The sequence below is a fragment of the Pipistrellus hanaki genome (assembly GCF_964339955.1).
Source record: "Pipistrellus hanaki genome assembly, chromosome: 14".
Classification (NCBI taxonomy): Eukaryota; Metazoa; Chordata; class Mammalia; order Chiroptera; family Vespertilionidae; genus Pipistrellus; species Pipistrellus hanaki.
The window spans coordinates 26,748,864-26,754,863 of record NC_140516.1 but is presented as its reverse complement, the minus strand read 5'-3'; positions in this window follow the sequence as shown (position 1 = coordinate 26,754,863).

Below are 6,000 nucleotides of genomic sequence, written 5' to 3'. Positions count from 1 at the left end.
TTTTATTATGTAAGAATCAGTATTTTGATATAATAAAGAGCATATTAATGCGCAACCCCTCTTTCTGGAGTGTTATGTATTATAGCTACCTCTCTCTTTAGATATCCTTCTGTGATACAGAGCTAATTCAGTGTTTATGGTTGGCAAGAGACATCACACTGTAGGGAAGAAGAAAATAACAACAGGCAAGAGGAGATCACTGAGCAGAGACCGAGTTCTGTAACCCTGGCCCTCAGTGTGATGAGAGAAAAGTCCAAGGCACTAATTCTTAGTTTACCAGAGCTGGTAGCCATTTCTCCTTCTTTTTAAATTAAACTTATTGCAGTGATATTGGTTAATTAAAAGATATAGGTTTCAAGTGTACAATGACTTTTTAAAAAAGAACTAGAACATATTTTTATGGAACCACAAAAGACCCTGTGTAGCTATTCTTACTCCAGAATTCCTGGCTTTGCCACGACTCCCTTATAATATTCCAGAGTTCTCTATGGAACAAAATGAAACTATATGTACTTTTTTTTTTTTTAATTTTCACTTCAGTATAGACAGGATAGAAGCAAATCAAAGCCTTATTGAAAAAAATGATGTTCCCCAAGGTGCTCTGCCTGTTGAGACAATAGTAATCACCCGAACTTAGGCACAACTGTAATACTGATGTGTATAAAACTGTGCATATATAAGTATATACATGCATAAATGTATATATTTACAACTATAAATAGTATTACAGGACAAAGTAATATATTTCATATGTATTAAAGTATTAAGAAAATATAGCTATGTAATACTTAACATATATATTTATTTAACAAATATTGACCAAGCTTTTATTATAAATAAGTCATGTTAATGGGTTTTGGAAAGATAAAGTAAAATGATACAAGATCCAAGGAAAAAAAAAATCATTGAGCAGAGGGCAGACCCATAAAACAATTATGGCAAAGATGCATTTTTAGAATGTGGTATAGGGCCCTTTCATTGGATCTGAGAGTTCAACAACATTTCATATAATACTAGGACATTATTTGCAATTTTTAACTCTCATTTTCTCATTGGTTCTTCAAAGGCTACATGTATTTTGATGGCATCATGGATCCACTATCTGATGAAATATTAATTTGTGTATACTTGTGCTTAATTTTGTTTCAGTTTTGTTTTTAATGGGGTACTGTCAACAGTTATGTCACAGAAAGCTTCTTCAGGGTCCTCAATAACTGTGAGAGTATAAAGGCATTATGCAATGAGAACCACTTGTATATAGAAACCATTGACTCTATGAAGAAATAACAAGGTGTTTGGGAAACTAATAAAAAAAAATACTGAGGCCTAAGCCGGTTTGGCTCAGTGGTAGAGCGTCAGCCTGGGGACTGAAAGGTCCTGGGTTCGATCCCAGTCAAGGGCATGAACATTGGTTGCGGGCACATCCCCGATGGGGAGTGTGCAGGAGGCAGCTGGTTGATGTTTCTCTCCCATCGACGTTTCTAGCTCTCTATCTCTCTCCCTTCCTCTCTGTAAAAAATCAATTATATATATATATATATATATATATATATATATATATATATATTTTAAAATACTGAGAAAAAAATTCAGGGTGTTAAGGCATCAAGATAAGGGACTCCTAAATGAGAATGGGATTTACTCCTGAAAAGATTTTCTGTTTTATTAAACCTTAGATCTCCCAATCACATGGAAACCGATAGAGAAGATAAAGGCCTCAAAGAAAGAAGAGATTCATCAAAGATTATGGGATAACATCGCAATATAGTTTTCAAGAATACAGAATTAAATGGTAAATGTGGACTAAAAGTAGAAACTTTTAGCTACAAGGCCATGCAAGAAGAGGTTAGATAGAGACGTGGTTATGTCACCAATATCTTCTAAAGACCTATGACTGTAGGAAGTATCTGTTTTCTTAAGGCAAAGCAAACTCTGATGTGGATATTTAATGATGCAATTGCCATATTGTAAACTTTTTTTCACTGCTTTACACTGATTTCTTTCATTGTAAATGAGATACCTCCAATATCATAAAATAGAATTTTAAATTCTGGATAAATATCACATTTCCTTATACGTTTATATATTGTAATTAAATTTCTTTTAAAAGTTGAGTTAAAATATATGTTCTTTAGTTTAATATCTAGTTATTTGAAATTTAATGCATGATTCTAGTTTCTTCAAGTCACCAAAGGGCTAAAAACCAAGCTTTATTTGCCTCAGAAACAGTATTTGTCGGTTCCACATTAGACAATACTGTGAACAGTGGCACAGGAAGAAACCTAAAATACACATAAAGATAATTGAATGGAAGCAACATTGTTAGTATAAAATTACCATTGTGAGGTATATTTTATAAGGTATTTTACAATCAGTGGGCATGGTGATTGATTTTCTTTTTAATTTGCCTAAAAAATTACATGTCATTTAAATTACTCTCCACAGTTTTTGCATGCAGGTCCATTAATGAGTACACATCTACAGGGTTGTCAAGTCCTAATACATTATTTGCATATTATAGCTGGTATTTAAACCCAAATTAAGCAATCCATGTATTTTACATGGCAGGTTTACAATTGTTCACTGAGAAGAATCACAGAAGACCTTTATAAATGTATCCACATGTAACTCATCATTATTATTATAGTGTTCATGCCAAAGGAACACCAGAAAAGTTTAGCTTTTTGCTCCTGATGCCAAAAGATTCTATATTACGAATGAAAATAAGTGAGAATCATCAATTTTCCTACATATAAAAATCTGAGTGAATACTGTCAGCTGTAGTCTTCCTAAGGTGTTAATGTTAAACTCTCAAAAAAACTACCTGGAGTCGGGAAATTTTGAAGGATGAAGCATCTCCGTTGTCCTATTCATTGTCACGGAGTGTAATTATTCCTGACATTTGGTCCATCACACTGAGCATTTCTTAAGAGATACTCTTCTCTAGAGAAAAATGATGCCAACAACAAAAAAGCGTTTTTCTTTCATCTCTTAATTTTTCCTCAGGTATATTTAGAACTTCCCAGAAACAATGCATAATTGGTGTCAACATATGAATAGTGTGCATTCTGGACCCAGAAACGTATGTATTACAGAATTGTATTTCTTTGAAAAATGTTTTGTGTGTGTTTTTTTATTGATTTCAGAGAGGAAGGGAGAGGGAGAGAGAGATAGAAACATCAATAACGAGAGAAAATCAGTGATCAGCTGCATCCTGCATACCCCCAATGAAGATCAAGCCCACAACCCAGGCATGTTCCCTGACTGGGGAATCAAACTATGATCTCCTGATTTATAGGTCAACTCTCAACCACTGAGCCATGCCTACTGGGCATAATTTAGGGTATTTCTTCATGATATTTTAAGATATATTCGGTAGTACCGTAGGTTATGTGGACCATGCACAAGACTATGACTGCAACCGTAGCCTTTACATATACTTTAGGTCAACTTTTCTTCCCTCAGAACCATTTTTAATATATTTAATGTTTCAAAGTTCACTGTACTCTTTAGTTTGGGAGTAGCTAAGAGAATTTTTAAAGAAAAGAAAAGTTACATGTATCTATTCCAAAAACTCAAAATACTTTTCACTGAATATGTCTTTTGAAAACTAAAAGCAAAGATTTTTGAAAATTCTTTTGAGAATTTACACCCAGAAGTTGAAGGAAAGAATCCACAAAGGTATAGCTGTGTGCACAAGCATGCCCTCTAATACGAAACACATCAGCTTTCTTTGTGGAAACTAATAGGGTAGATCTCTAGGAAGAAATTGGGGCAGTATAGCTACCATTCTGCTGTTGCTCATTATAAGGGCTGAAAGAGTGACTTATGTTGGGAATTTAGTAACCTCCTAATGAATATCTTGAAACTCATGATTTGAGAGATTAAAAAGCAGTGGGATTTAAGAGATGTAAAATAAATACCCAATACTATAATCAGCACATAACACAGTGTGATTTACATATTGACTCAACAGCATTCCATGATAATGAAAGGGCAAGAGAAGAAAAAGAAAGTGAGGATGGCATGAAGAATAGACCACCATGAACACTAAAAACATAGTAAGTTTACATCAAAACTGTCCTTTACAGTCACTACCAAAAAACAAAAACAAACAAAAAAAAAAAAACTTAACTTTTCAAAGTTTGACATGCAAGAATGGAATCAAATGACATATGTCTTTCTACATGTTATTATTGTCATTGTGTATATATATATATATAAAATAATCAAGTATCCCAAATCTGTTATTTGGGATACTTGATTATTTTATTCTTACCCAGATTTTAACCATAAGGCTAGCAAAAAGTGAAAAAGCTGTAGAGATTTTGTGTATATGTGTGTATATATAGTGTATATATATATATATATTTCAAAATTAAATATGACACTTGAGGTTAATATTTTCTAGTTCTTACATATTACAGCAGAGAGTGGACAGTTGATTCTATTTAAAAGTCAAACCAAAGGCCAGATATCAAAGAAAACTACTTGATTAAAGTGGGAGCTAGAAGAGGCCCTGTTGATTAAGAGGCTCTATTAAGGGCAATCTGTGATTCAATAACAATTGCAATAGATTAAAGCAGATACAGTTTATGACTTCAAATGATACTAAAACAAATCTTAATGTTCATATATGGAGAATGCTAGCATATCAATCACAAAACTAAAATAAAGGACAAGGCATATCCTTTTTGTCTGTATAAAATGTATCTTGACATAATAGTTAACAAGGAAAATATAATATCTTGATAAAATGTATTATCCCTAATAAAAAAAGGAGTAAGATATTATGAATATCTCCAATTTTAAACTATAAGTAATAAAGAACAAAAAGTATGACATAAGAATGTTAAAATGGACAGGACATGTATATAGCAACTGAACCTGCTACCATAGATAGCTAATTAGTGATAGAAAAGAGCAAGGATTACCAATGTGAGTCCTGGAGCTTAAAGTGAAATTGGTGCTGGAAAATCATAAATGTGTATTGAAATCTATATTAATGGGAAGTGAGTAAAATCACTCACTGGGGTATAAAAAAATAACAGGTGAAAGAAAGAGGCTCAAGCATAGAAACTTAAAGAAAAATAGCACATAAAGGTCAAATAATTTAATATGGAATCAAGCGAAGAAAAACAGAAAATATTGAAATAGCATCAATACATAGAAGATTTTGCACGTATTATCTCATTTTTATTTTAAAATAAACATATGATGACAAATAAAGCTGGTACTTTTGCCTGTATTTTATAAGGGGGAAAAGGCTGAGAGAGGTTAAATTATTTAAAGTTATGTGTTGAAGGTAACCCAGTGAAGGACTTACAGGCAATATCATTCTCTTTCACAATGCCAGCAATATAATATCTTTCTATTTTGTTTTTCATGTAAAAGCTCCACATTTTTATGCCACATTATTACAAATATGGCCATGTAATATTGATAGATAAGTTTACTTTTTGTAAAAGTTTAATCAATCTTTGCAGGAAAATTCCATTTGCTGCTCGTGGCTTAATGAAAACATACAAAAAGCCAATATATAGGGTGATCAGCGGAGAATTGCTACTTAAACACTAGAAGTTATCTCAGTCTTTGGGGCTACTACGTTTCACTTCAAAACTCCCACAGAACCATCCATCATCAGGCTCTGTAAAATGAAAGGGGAAGCATTTTACTGTAAGAATAACTATTATAACACCACTTCAAAGCCCTGAGCCAGAGTTGAACTGTAGCCACATCTATACCCCCTTGTCAGTCCTGAACTCTATAAATCATTATATCATTTCAGAAGCCACTAAGCTATAATTTACACTCACAGCTTTCAACATTCACAGGTGGAAAAATCACAATTTTTCCAATGATTTTGTTTGCAATGGTAAAGTAGGTAGGGATGTCACTCCTGTTTTCTTGTTTCAGAATGCTCTTTTTCTCCTATATTGAAGATACTCATCTGTAATAATAAAAGAGTAATATGCTAATCAGACTGGACATTCTTCTGGG